Source organism: Scyliorhinus torazame, chromosome 8, assembly GCF_047496885.1.
Source record: "Scyliorhinus torazame isolate Kashiwa2021f chromosome 8, sScyTor2.1, whole genome shotgun sequence".
NCBI classification, from domain to species: Eukaryota; Metazoa; Chordata; class Chondrichthyes; order Carcharhiniformes; family Scyliorhinidae; genus Scyliorhinus; species Scyliorhinus torazame.
Window position 1 is genome coordinate 80,931,631 of NC_092714.1, and position 14,953 is coordinate 80,946,583.

The following is a 14,953-nucleotide window of genomic DNA, read 5'->3' on the forward strand; positions in this document are numbered from 1 at the left end:
AGAAAGTTCATGAACACCTCACAGATGTTATTGAAGTAGAATGTGGCAGGGACAGGAGACACTGTTGTAAGGAGTCAGTTGATGTTGATTTGATTTATTGTCACATGTACCGAAGTACAGCGAGAAGTATTTTTCTGCGGCCGAAGGAACGTACACAATGCGCACATAGTAGTCAAAAAGAATAATCAGCAAAGAACATTGACAAATGGTACATCGACAACAGTGATTGGTTACAGTGCTGAACAAGGGGCCAAACAAAGCTAGAGCAGCATAGGGCGTCGTGAATAGTGTTCTTACAGGGAACAGATCAGTCCGAGGGGGAGTCGTTGAGGAGTCTTGTAGCTGTGGGGAAGAAGCTGTTCTTATGTCTGGACTTCAGACTTCTGCAACTTCTGCCTGATGGAAGGGTCTGGAAGAAGGCAATGCCTGGGTGGGAGGAGTCTCTGATAATGCAGTCTGCCTTACTGAGGCAGCGGGAGGTATATACAGAATCAATGTGGTGGGGGGGGGGCAAACTTGTGTGATGCATTGGGCTGAGTTCACCACACTCTGCAGTTTCTTGCGATCTTGGACCGAGCAGTTGCCACATCAGGCTGTGATGCAGCTGGATAGGATGCTCTTTACCGCACATCTGTGGAAGTTTGAGAGAGTCGATGCAGACATGCCAAATTTCTTTAGCTTCTGTAGGAAGTAGAGTCGTTGTTGGGCTTTCTTGACTGTTGCATCAAAGTGTGTGGACAGGACAGACTGTTGGTGAAGGCGACCCCCAGGAATTTAAAGCTATGTTTAAATTTCCACTCATTTAAAAGTTGGAAATGGAAAGAAGCCAGCGGTTATCTTTGGGGGACTTGGATGAAATACGGCCTTGCACAGGATTGAGCCAATGAATGTAGAGAGGCTACATAAACTGATACGGTAACAGTTGACCATGAATATGAGAGTTAGAGATTAAGGGGCGTGGGGAGCGCAAGTGGAGAAAGGGAAATCAGAGGGAAGGTTAAGTGAGCTGAAATGGGGATTGAAGCTACTAAGGATGAACAATTACTCAATGCAGAGGCCAAGGAAGGACACCAGGAGGATATACGAGGGAGAAACTCAGGATCGGGCTCTGTGTGGGGAAAGGTAAAGATCAATGATTTTAAATGTACAGTCATAGAGTCAGCGCAGTATTTGAAGGAGAAGGTGCCATTGTAGATGGAGGCACCAAGCTATCCCCTGTGTATGGTAGTAATTTTCACCCAATAAACTGCTGCTGTATAATGAAAAGAGGATCTGCAATTTATCACCATGTACATAAAGTACTTCTGATTACCTTTCAAAGCAGTAACACAAGGTTTTTCACAACATACTGGTCCTGGCATCAACATTATCAGCAACTTCGCTCCCTGTTTTTTGTGCTCCGCCTCCAACCATCAATTCATCTATGATAACGCTCCTTTTTATTAAAAAGTGCAAACCTCTGACTAACGATTGTCACTGAGATCAACCAATATTTTATTTTAAAACCTTATTATCTGTGTGCACCTCTTGTCAACTTTACCATTATAATTTCCCGTGTGCACATTTGTAATGAAAAATGCCAATATGAACCGGTCACAATAATTAGACGCTCCCTCCGATGAAGGTAATGCAGCACACCACTGGTGGGAGAATGCAATTATAACATAACAAGATTATTTAGACACTTTACATAGGAATTTATAATACGAATGTTCAAAAACGATCAGAATGCATGACTTCAATAAAGGGATGCCCTCAGCTAAATATTGCTCATCCCCTTAGTGTTTTCCTGATGACTATACTTGGACTTGTGTATATAATTCTAGAACGAGAGGTCACAGATATAGGTTGAGAGGTGGTAGATTCAAAACTGGGATGAAGAGGAACTACTTCTCGCAGAAGGTGGTAAATTTGTGGAATTTGCTGTCCCATAGTGAGGTGGAGTCTGAATCATTAACTGGTTTCAAGAAGGAGATAGATATATTTCTGATTTTAAAGAATGGATTAAGGGGATATGGGGCACAGGCAGGCAGGCAGATTTGAGAGCAGGAAGAGATCAGCCATCAAGCTCGAAGGGCTGAATTTCCTACTTCTGCTCCTAGCTCCTGATTCCTACTATACCCAAGATATAACTTATTTTTAATTTGTTCATGGGATATGGGCAGCACAAACAAAGACAATCTTTAATGTCCATCCTTAATTGCTTTCAGGAAAGTGGTGGTTCTTGAACCATTGTAGTTCCTATGACAGCCTTCTTGGACTTTCCTGTTGCAGTTTGATATGATGGAGTGGCTTGCTAGATAATTTCAGAGGGCAATTAAGAGCCCACTACACTGCTGTGGGTCAGGATTCCCATGTAGGCCTGACAGGGCTGGGGCAGCAGATTTCCTTCCCTGAAGGACATTAGTGTTAGTGGGCTTTTACGACAACCCAATAGTTTCATGATCACCAGAATGGAGACAAGCTTTTTATTCCAGGTTTTATTTAATTAGCTGAATTTAAATTGCTCCAGCTGCTGTGGTGGGATTTATATTGTATCAACTGCAGCATTAATATTTTCCTGTTGTTTTTGTGCCTTAAAAGGAGACTTTAAGATATCAAAAAGCAAGTATCAGTCAAGCTCTTTTCCCTCCCCTATTCAGCTTCCTGAAGTTGACATTAGCCTCCGGTACCCTGTGGTTGGCACTGCACCCAGGACCCATCTGGGTCCCAGTCAAATATAATCTAATAATCTTTATTACTGTCACAAGTAGGCTTAACACTTCAATGAAGTTACTGTGCAAATCCCCTAATCACCACACTCCGGTGCCTGTTCGGGTACACTTGAGGGAGAATTCAGAATGTCCAATTCACCTAACAAGCACGTCTTTTGGGACTTGTGGGAGGAATCTGGAGCACCTGGAGGAAACCCACGCAGACACGGAGAGAATGTGCAGACTCCATACAGACTGTGACCCATACCGGGAATCGAACTTGGGACCCTGGCACTGTGAAGCAACAGTGCTAACCACTGTGCTACCGTGCCGCCCTAAACTGAAAGCACATCTGGCAGCGGTGGGATTCGAACCCACGCTCCCGCAGAGACTGGAGTCTTAATCCAGCGCATTAGACTGCTCGGCCACGCTACCAATCGAGCCTCTGGGCCAGGTAATCCTGGAGCTGATGCAGGTGCTAGGATGCGGCCCCTTGAGATTCAGAGGGGGATGTCGGCAACACTCCAGCGGGTCCATAGCCAATTGGAGGAGTCCCAAAGGTTATGGGTGCAGAAGATGGTGCCAATGCATGGCACTGAGGCCAACACTGCTAGGATGGCGACCACAGTGGAAAGCCTGGAGCATGACATCAGCAGCATGAGTGGTAGTGTCCAAGACGTTGCTTAGTCTGTGATGGCCATGGCTGAGGGCCTCGACTGCTTGTCCCAGTCACTGGGGGACGTGTCCCTGAAGTAAATGGCCCTTGGCGAGGCGCTGCGGAGCATGTCCCAGTCTCAGGTGTGTATTTCTGCAGTGCGCCAGAACCTGTCACTGAGAAACGTGTCCCAGACGCAGGCGGACATTGGCGAGGCACGGCAGAGCCTGGCCCTGTCAGGAAGGGACGTCGCTGAGGGCGTCGACACCATGGTTCAGACAATGGGGAGCTACCAAGGTAGGCAGAGCCAGATGACGCAGGAGCCTCTGGAGCTCACTCCAACCACCCCTCTGACCAAAGATCATCCCCAGGAGGAGGGAGCAATAGAGGCCAACCCGGAGCATCCCTACAGGGAGAAGCCGGTGATCACCAGCTCTCCCAAGTCCCTCCTTCCTGACAACAGCGCATCTCGGGTCAGCAGGTGGAACAGGGTGACAGGAAGAGGCATGTGCCACCAGCAAGTTGGCTGTGGCCCTCTGGAAGACGCCTACCAGGAGCAAAGGCATGGTAAGCAGCCGTCACCTCTGATGTGTATCCCGGGGACACACCTAGACGTAGCCACAGAGCACAGAGAGCCAAGCCAATACAGGATCATTAAGAAGGCACGGGGAGGGGAGGAGGTGGGGGTTGTACCATCAGTAACTAGGGACAATTAGGGTCATGATTGTTCACCGTTAAAACATATTACACCCGAGACAAGTCAAGCTTTTGTCACACTATTCCGCACCTGCACCCCCTTCCCCAGTTGCCCTCCACCTCCACCACAGTCAAGGCATTGAAACTGCATTTGATGACAGCCAGGGTGGCCAGGTGGGCCTCGTTGTATCAGGTCTCCGCATCGGTGTCTGGCCTCCACACTGGTCCGATTATCCAGGACCTAAGCACTCTTATCCCCCAAGAGCCAACCAGTCAACCTGGAATATCCCTTGAGATGCCTGGGATCTCCAACTACCCTGGAAGCAGATGTCGTGGATTCACACCCAGCGCTCGTTGTTTTCACTTATTACATAGCAATCCATTTCTATTCTCACCAAGAACCAAAAAAAAAGTTGTGTTTCAAGCTGGACACAAAATACCTTATGCTAATTATTTGAAGAACTACTTTCGAACAGTGCTAATCAGAAGTGTTGGATTTTTGGAAACAGAATAGTTAGAGCACAGCAATATATTTAAATATATCATAATGGAGTAAAAACTATGGAAAAGCAATATTTTGTAGCAAAAACCACTGTACAGTGACAAAAATGTACATGATGACAACTGAGGTACAGGGAGTGAAAATGATCTAGAATGGTTACAAAAAATGGGCGAGAACCTCAATGGAAATGCCACTGAGGCAGGGCAGAAAAATGATCTGCCAATTCACTCCGAGTCCATGGCACCTAAAATAACTTTTCCCTACTGGTGGAGAATAATAATGCCACTTTCTTCATCTGGTATGGTTTGCATTGTCCTAATAATGCAAAAGGAAAAGCAACAGGGAAGAAATTTTTGATTCTTAATACCTTTCACATTCTATATCCCAAAATATTTCACAGTCAGTTGAGTACTATTGTAATGGGAGGAAATACAGCTTAATGCACACACCAAACTGCCAGAAACTGTAGTGACACAAACTACCATATATTCTGATTGTTTAGATAATGCTTGAGAGATACATATTAGCCAAGATCTCAGAAGAACTCCCTTCAAATGGTGTCATGTGATCTTTATGTCCGAGAAATATGGAGATCTCATTTAATGATCCAAATGACCTGACATTGCCACTCTTTCATTCTGCATTGTGTAGTTAAGTTAGTTAATGTACAACTGTTCCAGAGTGAGGCCCAACCCACGTGTTATGACTCAGAAGCAAACATGCACTATTACACTAAATAGACACTTTTGCTGACAACCCCAACTAGATTTGGAGACCAACCTGCTGACATAAGCAATGATATCATCTTTCTATCATATTGTAAATCAGTTGTCTAATTCTGAAATATCTGTAATATTTGCAGTAAAACTTGAAGCTTACAAATATTTAGGTGGTTTGTGTTTCAGCTGTCACAAATTAGACAATCTTAGAATGACCATTATCACAACATTTACAGAAAGCACAAAAGGTGGAAACTGCACCCGTTATGGGACAAATTTACACAAGAGTGCTACATTCCAAATCAATGACATCGTTAATAAACAGTGCCGTGCTAAATTCCAAATTTAGGATTATGCCATACACAGTGAAAGGGGCATTGCTTTCCAGAAGTTTGACATTTCCTTTTATAAATATCTTAAGAACATGAACCGTCTTCACAAATATATCTTCAGTTGCTTAACATATGCTTTAAAAATCGGATTTTATGGCAAGTCGTGGCCAAATAAAAATGAAGTGGTGGCCGTTGGCAGTCACCCTTTCCTCAACATAAACAGGTAAAAAGATGTCTTTGTACAGTATGGCTCTGAGGAGGGGCAAGGGGAGGGGGCTATTCAATGTGATGCAGGCCAACCCCTCAACTATTTGCATAAGATTTGGCCTACCTATTGAGGAAACCTCACTTTGGACAGCATGCCTCAACTTTGCTGCAGGGTAATCAACTCTTGCAGAAAGAATGAAGGGGCAGTCTGCCTGGGAGACTGGATGAGTTGGGGGAGGGCAGGTTGCTGCCTGGCTTGGCAGGAGGAAATGATCTGAGCTGTGAGGGCACGCAAAAAGTTGATATGCAAATCCTATTGCTGAGATCTATAAATTTATTTTTAGTCTGCTGATACCCTCTAGCATTGCTCATGAATAGCCTAGAAATTGGATGTTTGTGTATTAATCTGACTCATCCCTTTAAGATCACTGCATTTTACATTTTGGGGAAGTGATCTAAACAGTTGAATAGCTCCATGAGAGAGATAAAGATATATGGGAACCAGGCAGTTACATGTGATGAGAGCAACAGTTTGTACAGACAGCGAACATTAACGCAAGTTGTCCATTCCTATATTGCAATTTCTAGAGTTTAGAAACATTGGAAATAGGAGGAGTAGACAATTCAGCCGCTTGAGTCTGCTCCATTATTCAACAAGATCAAGGTTGATCTTCTACTGTAATGCCATTTTCCTGCACTACCCCCATATTTTTTGATGTCATTAGCATCTAGAAATCTATTGATCTTGAACATGCACAATAAATGAACTTCCACAACCCTCTGGGAATTCTAAAGGTTCGCCACCCTCTGATTGAAGAAATTCCTAATAATCTCTGTCCTAAATGGTCTGTCCTTCATTCTGAGCCTGTAATCAACCACAAGCCAGAGGCAACATCTACCCTGTTGAGGCCTGTAAGAATGTTATCCACTGCAATGAGATCACGTCTTAATTCTCCTAAATTCCAGAGAATACAGATCCAATCTCTTACTATCCCAGGAATTAGTCTAGTGAACCTCTGTTGCACCCCCCCCCATGACATGTATAATCCCTCCTCTGCTAAGAGGATCAAAACAGTGCATAATACTCGACAAGGATCTATACAATTGCAGCAGCACTTCCTCACGCCAGTACTCAAAACCTCTTGCAATAAAGGCAAACATACCAGGCGGGATTCTCTCAGCCCGGGGCCAGGCTGGAGAATCCCCGCGACCGGCGCGAATCGTGCCACGTCGCCCCAACACCGGCACGCGATTCTCCGCAGAGTGGAGAATCGGCGTCGTTGGCGCAGGTGTGGTTGGCGCGCCGCCAGTCGGGGGCCGCTCTATACGGCCGGCCCGCTGATTCTCGACCCAGGATGGGCCGAGCGGCCGTCCCGTCGGCGTCATCCACACACACATGCTCTCAGCCGACGGGAACTCGGCGTGGAAGGGTCGGGGGGGTGGGCGGCCTGTGGGGGGCGGGGGTGACCTTCGATGTGGCCTGGTCCACGATCGGGGCCCACCAATCGGTGGGCCGGCCTCTCTGGCTGGTGGCCTCCTTTCTTCCGGCCCCTGCAGTCCTGCGCTATGTTGCGTCGGGGCCGGCGCATTGAAGGAAGCCACTGCACATGCGGGCGTTGGCGCCAATGCCACTGCGCATGCGCGGATCCCACGGCACCCAGCTCACGCCCCGCGGGATCAGCAGCTGGAGCAGTGTAAACCGCTCCAGTGCCGTGCTGGACCCCTGTAGGGGCCCGAATTGCTGATCCTGAGGCCGTGTTGACACCGGATCACAGAATCCCGCCCGCCATTTGCCTCCCTAATTGTTGCACCTGCATGTTATATTTCAGTGACTTACAAACAAAGTCACCCAAGTCTTTTGGGCATCAACACTGCCCAAATCTCTCATCATTTCAGATATACTCTGCATTTCTGTTTTTTCTACCAAAGTGGATAACTTCACATTTTTCCACATCATATTCCATCTGCTATTTTCTTGTCAATGTATCAGCAATTGTCTCCTTTGGCAATTATACTGTTACACCAATTGTATTGTTAAGGACAGGTGATGAGCACTGGCTCAACTATAAATAGACACGCTTGTCCCACAGTTTTGTTTGATTTAGTTTAATTGATTGTTTGTTTTACTCATAGGAGTTTCAATGGACACAGCTGGGTGTGGGGAACAAAGACTGAGGCTGTCATTTTGCGGAGAGTAAACTTGTTTAAAGTGAAAGATAAACCTCCGACTTAGCCACAAATGCATCCATTACATGAACAGCCACCTCTTTCAACACTTTAGGATGTGGATCACCAGGTCCAGGGGATTTATCGACTTTCAGTCCCACTAACTTCTATATTTTTTTACTACTACTTTCTTCTACCGAGATCCTTGGTTCTCTAGTATGCCTAACACATTTTTTGAACGTTCCTCCGTTACTATGGATAGAAAGGGCGGAATTCAATTAAGAATGCTGGCAAATTCACTGGCTGGTGGGGAGAGGGAAGATCGGTTTTACGCCTGCATGAATTTCCCATGGGACCGTCCACGTGCCCACCATGGCAGAAGAATCGGGAAACCCCCAGGTGACTGGCACAAAACTGATTTGCATCCGCTAATGGGATGCAGGAGAGCATCCAATGAATTGACGCCCCCACCGACTGATTTTCCGTGATGCCGGCAGGAAATCACACCAATCCAGAAAGGTCTGGAACAGCGTGGCATGCAGAAGTTGGGACTCTGAAGAATGCCTGAGACTGCGTCTGGAATTCGGGATGAAGGCCGGGTATGGAATTCAGGATGAAAGCAGCCAACAACCCTGGACCATCACGGCAGTGGTAGGGGGAACATCTATAAGGTGGATCTTCCATCTTCAGTGTAATCGAGGAGGTCCATCTTCCAGCCTCAGTGTGTTCTTGGAGATCCATCTTCATTCTTTAGGAGGTTGATTTTCTTTCTTTAACGGTGGATCAGTGATGCTGGGTGCCTTTTAAATATTGTACTCCGATATGACAGCAGGACACACTCAATACTCTCTTTCCCCCCCCCCCCCCCCCCCCCCCCCCCCAGGGCTCAGTCCCAGATAGGGGAATTCCACTCAAAGCATTTGTTTCCTTAATCTCCATGATAACTTCTCCTGTCTCTACCTGTCTTGAACCCAAATTTGGTTTTGCTAATCTTTTCCTTTGTACATATATATGGAAGCTTTTACAATCCATTTTAATGTTTCTCATTATTGAACTTTCCCATATATTCTATTTTCTCTTATATTTTTCTTCCTTGAAATGTTTCACTTCAAATTATTTATCGAGGGCGAGTATCTTCCCAAAAATGCAGAGTGTTGCCTCAGGTGAGAAAATGACTGCACAGCGGCTTCTCTTGCAATCAAACAACAATCTGTGAAATCTCAAAGGGAACAGAGATTCACACAGTCAGCTGGCGGGATGGGGCCTAAGAAAGCCAGCAATGCTGGTATTCCTTAGATCAGTTAAAGGGTGTCCTGGGGCGAAATTCTCCGCTATCGGCGGAAAGTCCGCCGATCGGTGCAAAAAACGGCGCAAATCCGACTTGCGTCACGTCGGAAAAATGGGTCGATAGTCTCCGGCCCGAAATGGGCTAGCAGCGACGTAACGGGATCCGCGCTTGCGCAGTGGTTCACGCCATGCAGCATCATACACGCTGCACGGCGTGACGGCTCATAAGGCCGCGCTGCTCCCCCCCACCCGACCGGAACACCCGACTGCAACACCCGACTGGATGGCTGACCGTCGCTCAGCCCCGAGGTTCGAGTCACGTGATGTGGAGGCGCTCCTGGACGCGGTGGAGCAGAGGAGGGACGCCCTGTATCCCGGGCACGGCCGCAGAGTTGCCCCACGCCACAGCCGGCGTCTGTGGAGGGAAGTGGCAGAGGCCGTCACCGCTGTGGCCCTGACAACACGGACAGGCACCCAGTGCCACAAGGTGAACGACCTCGTCAGAGCAGGCAGGGTGAGCCTCCCCCCCTGCCCAATATCCATATCCCCCCCTCCCCATATCCCCCCTCCCCCATATCCCCCTCCCCCATATCCCCCCTCCCCATATCCCCCATATCCCCCCTCCCCCATATCCCCCCTCCCCCATATCCCCCATACCCCATATCCCCCATATCTCCCCCTCCCCCATATCCCCCCTCCCCCATATCCCCCTCCCCCATATCCCCCCCTCCCCCATATCCCCCATATCCCCAAGTGAATCCAGCCCTAACCTTAACCTCTGAAATGCACGCGCAACCGATGGCGTGCATTCATATACCTGCCTAACACCGTTGCCTTTTACCCCTGCCCCCCCCCCCCACCAGGAGAAGCGCACACACAACAATAGGGAGCATGTGAGGACTGGAGGAGGGCCCGCTGATGAGAGGCCACTGACCGAACACGAGGAAAGGGCCCTGGAACTGGCTGGCGGACCTGAGGACCGGGAGGTTGCTGATGCAGAGGTCGGGGGCGTACTAGCAAGTGAGCCATCGACAGCCCGTCCCCATATCCCCCCTCTCCTATATCCCCCTCCCCCGTATCACTGCCTGATGTCTAACCATGCATGCTTCATTGTGTATCGCAGGACCAAATGTCCAGGCACCCATCCCCGCAGATGCAGACCGCCCGCAGGATGCCCCTCGGAGACCACAGGAGACGGAGAGACCCGCACCCTCCAGCATGCGACGCCCGCAGGATGCCCCTCAGAGACCACAGGAGACGGAGAGACCTGCACCCTCCAGCATGCGACGCCCGCAGGATGCCCCTCGGAGACCACGGGAGACGGAGAGACCCGGACCCTCCAGCATGCGACGCCCGCAGGATGTCCCTCGCACACCACGGGAGACGGAGAGACCTGGAGCAACAAGGAGACGACACCCCCGTCACATGCGGGAGCGACCACCCAGCGACGAGGGGGGCAGCCACAGGCCCCCGTCACATCCGAGCCAGGACACCACTACCCAGGACACCACTACCCAGGACACCACTACCCAGGACACCCCTACCCGGGACAGCACTACCCAGGAAGACGAAATACCGGACAGTGACTCAGAGTGGATGGGTGGAGACGAACCCCCACCCCAAAGTGTCATGGGCTCAGAGTGGGACGAAGAGCACGACACAACGCCACTGCTGTCACCAACACCCTCCACCATCGCAGAAACACTCACCACGGTTGGGCACTTTAGTGATGAGGCGTCTGGTACACTCACTGGTGCGCACAACACAGCCGTCCCGGTACAGCAGGTGGAGGTAGGAGCAGTAGAGGGACCGGGCGGTCGGAGGGCAGCCCAGCCCAAGCGAACATCTGCCGCCCAGATGGATCCCGGGTTCCTGCAGTTACCACACCCACACATAGATCCGATGCAACCACCGACCCGGAGACGAGCGAAGAGGGTGACGGGCGGCTTGCGGCGGCTGCGGTCGCAGGTGGAGGAGTCCACCCGCGTCCAGGAGCTGGGAGTGGTGCCGGTCATGCGTGCCACCCAGGCCGAGACCGCACGGGTGGCGTCCGCGGTGGAGGCAATGGGTGCGACGGTGTCAGACATGGGGAACGGTTTGCGAGGCCCGGGGCCTTCCGTGCAGGCGGCGTCTGTGGCCCAGGAAATGGCTGCCCTCTCACAGGAGGCCATGAGCCAGTGCCAGCGCCAGATGGCAGAGGCGCTCAACGCCATAGCCCAGTCTCAGCAGGCCATGGCCCAGTCTCAGCAGGCCATGGCCCAGTCTCTGCAGGCCATCGCTGAGGGCATCGGCGCCAGTGGCCATGTGCGAGCCGGCGTCGCACTGTCACAGACAGGGTTTGCCAACCCCCTGGGCTCCATGGCTGCAAACCTGCAGACCCCTGTCGATACCAGCACGGGCCTCCAGGACTGACAGCGCCAGATGTCGGGGGGGCGTCGGATGGCCAGTCCGTTCGCATCCCCCACCCATGTAGAGGCCTGGGGGCCATCGGGCACCCCGAGGGAGGAGGAGGTGGTGTGGTCCGTCCCGGCTCCCTCTATAGGGGAGGTCCCGGTACACCGCGACACCTCGGACTCCCCCTCTTCCGTCCCAGGTGCATCGGGTGGGCAACGGGCAGGACAGGCTGGCAGCTCGCCATCCCAGTCGCCCGGGCCGCAGCCTGGCCCATCTAGGCCAGGACGCCCCAGGAAACGGCCGCCAAAGGGATCCAGTGTCAGAGGGCAGGAATCACAGGAGTCCACCTCCAGTTCTGCTGTACCGTCTGGGGAACCACGTAGACGTAGTCAAAGGGCCTGTAAGGCCAAACAATTAGACACTGAGTAAGTTGGCACGGGTGCAGGGCACAGATGAGTTTTAGGGGCTAGGGCACGTGCATGAACTCCTTTGGTTATTAAAGTCAATGTTACACCTACCGAAGCTGCCTTTGTGCTCTGTCCAAAGTGTGCGGGGGTGTCATGTACGTTGAGCGCAAGTGTGTGTGTGAGGGGTGGTCTTACCTCAGCCCCAGGTGAGTCTGCCCCCTTCCCCCTGGGCCGCCATCAACATCCCCCGGGCAGAGGACGGGACCGTGCGCTGCAGTGTCACAGCCGCATGCAGGGATGGTCCGGGTGGATGGTGGTACTGTGGCCATGGGTCAGACATAGTCCAACGATGTAGAGCCAGGAGCTCATCGCAGGGCGGGTTGTCATCATCCTCCATGGCCTGCGATAGACACGCGTCCACCCGTAACTGTGTGAGCCCGGCCCGTTGTGCCGCAGGTGGATCGGCAATGGGGGGGGGGGGGGGTGCATGCAGGTGGGGTGGGTGGGGTTGGGGAGGGGGGTGAGGGTGCTGGGTGGGTGGGTGGTCGGCTGTTGCCATGGTGTGCGGTCTGTGGCCATACTACCCGATTCCCACGCCCATCTAGTCAGTGAAGCGGGCGTCTATCAGTCTGTCCCGTGCCCGCTGGGCCAGCCGGTAACGGTGGACAGCCACCCACCTGTGTCTACCCCGTCTGCCCTGACCATTGCCCCCATCCCCCTCATCTGGGGAGGACTGGGCCTCTTCCTGCTGCTCCTCCACTCCGCCCTCCTCTGCCTGCGGCACATCGCCCCTCTGCTGGGCTATGTTGTGCAGGACGCAGCACACCACAATGATGCGGCCGACCCTATCTGACCGATACTGGAGGGCGCCCCCAGAGAGGTCCAGGCACCTGAAACGCATCTTCAGCACGCCAAAGCACCTCTCGATCACTCCCCTTGTCGCTACATGGGCATCATTGTAGCGGTTCTCCGCCTCATTGCGTGGCCTCCGTATAGGCGTCATCAGCCACGATTGCAATGGGTAGCCCCTGTCGCCCAGCAACCAGCCCCTCAGCCGGGGATGGCGTCCCTCGTACATGCCGGGGATGGATGACCGCGACAACACGAATGAGTCGTGTACACTGCCTGGGTGACGGGCGCAGACGTGCAGGATCATCATGCGGTGGTCGCAGACCACCTGTACGTTCATCGAATAGGTCCCCTTCCTATTAGTGAACACGGCCCTGTTATCTGCAGGTGGCCGCACGGCGACGTGCATCCCATCGATCGCGCCCTGGACCATGGGGAACCCGGCCACGGCAGAGAAGCCCACGGCCCGGGCATCTTGGCTGGCCCGGTCCACGGGGAAGCGGATGTAGCGGTGCGCCATGGCATATAGGGCATCTGTCACTGCCCGGATGCACCGGTGCACCGATGTCTGCGATATGCCGGACAGGTCCCCACTCGGTGCCTGGAATGACCCCGTTGCATAAAAGTTCAGGGCCACCGTAACCTTGACGGACACGGGGAGAGGGTGTCCCCCGCCAGTGCCACGCGGTGACAGGTGTGCCAGCAGGTGGCAGATGTGTGCCACGGTTTCCCGGCTCATCCGGAGTCTCCTCCTGCATTCCCGGTCCGTGAGGTCCTGGTATGACTGCCGGGGCCGGTACACACGGGGCGCCCTCGGGTGCCTCCGTTGCCGTGGGGCCGCGACGTCCTCCTCCCCCTCCTCGTCCTGTCGGTCAGGTGTCCCTCCAGCCTGGGCGGCTGCCGCCTGCCCCTCTGCGGCAGCCTGCGCCGCCTCTCTGGCACGCTCCTCTTCCTCCTCCTCCTCCTCCTCATCCAGGGCAACATAGACATGAGCGGCTGCCACCACGGCGGCCATCATCGCTGGATGATCTGAAAACATGACGGCCTGGTGGGGGGGGAGGGGAACGACGACATGTCATCATTGCCCATATCCCCTCCTCCCCCCAGCCAGGTGGCATGGACCGCATGGGTCCAACTGTTGGAGGCTGGCACCTGGCCAGGTGGACCAACTCACTTGCCCTCCCATCCCCCTCCTCGGCACGGACCCTCCCCCCAACCTCCACCCCAGCATGGACCCCCCCCAACCTCACCCCGGCACGGACCCCCCCCCCCCAACACGGACCACCCCCCCAACCTCCACCCCAGCACAGACCCCCCCCCAACCTCCACCCCAGCACGGACCCCCCCCCCCCAACCTCCACCCCGGCACGGACCCCCCCCCCCCAACCTCCACCCCGGTACGGACCCCCCCCCCCAACCTCCACCCCAGCACGGACCCCCCCCCCCCAACCTCCACCCCAGCACGGACCCCCCCCCAACCTCCACCCCAGCACGGACCCCTCCCCCAACCTCACCACGGCACAGACCACCCCCCCCCCAACCTCCACCCCAGCACGGACCCCCCCCCCAACCTCCACCCCAGCACGGACCCCCCCCAACCTCACCCCGGCACGGACCCCCCCCCCCAACCTCCACCCCGGCACGGACCCCCCCCCAACCTCCACCCCGGCACGGACCCCCCCCCCCCCAACCTCCACCCCGGCACGGACCCCCCCCCCCAACCTCCACCCCAGCACGGACCCCCCCCAACCTCCACCCCGGCACGGACCCCCCCCCCCAACCTCCACCCCGGCACGGACCCCCCATCCACCTCCCCGGCATGGACCCCCTCCCGGCACTCCCCTGGAGCCCAGCCTACTCTAACCACCCGCCCCCGCACACACACACACACAACCCGAGACACACCTCTCCTCACGCATTCAGACTGCGGCCACGCCATTGCCTGCCCAGAGCCAACCCCCCAGGCCGTCACTCACCTCCACGCTGGTCGGCGTGAACCTGGAGCACAGGGTCACGCCGATGAAAAGGAGGTTTGATTCACGTCGA

The 14,953-nt window shown here is 53.4% G+C and overlaps 1 protein-coding gene and 1 non-coding gene across 2 annotated transcripts in view; both read right to left on the minus strand.

Moving 5' to 3' along the window:
* The window catches only part of sytl5 (synaptotagmin-like 5), a 338,284-nt gene that overhangs the window by 185,738 nt on the left and 137,593 nt on the right, over window positions 1-14,953 (minus strand). The gene's annotated exons all lie outside the window — the stretch shown is intronic.
* trnal-aag (transfer RNA leucine (anticodon AAG)) lies at window positions 3,047-3,128 on the minus strand. The gene has a single exon. It is a non-coding gene; the product is annotated as a tRNA-Leu (tRNA).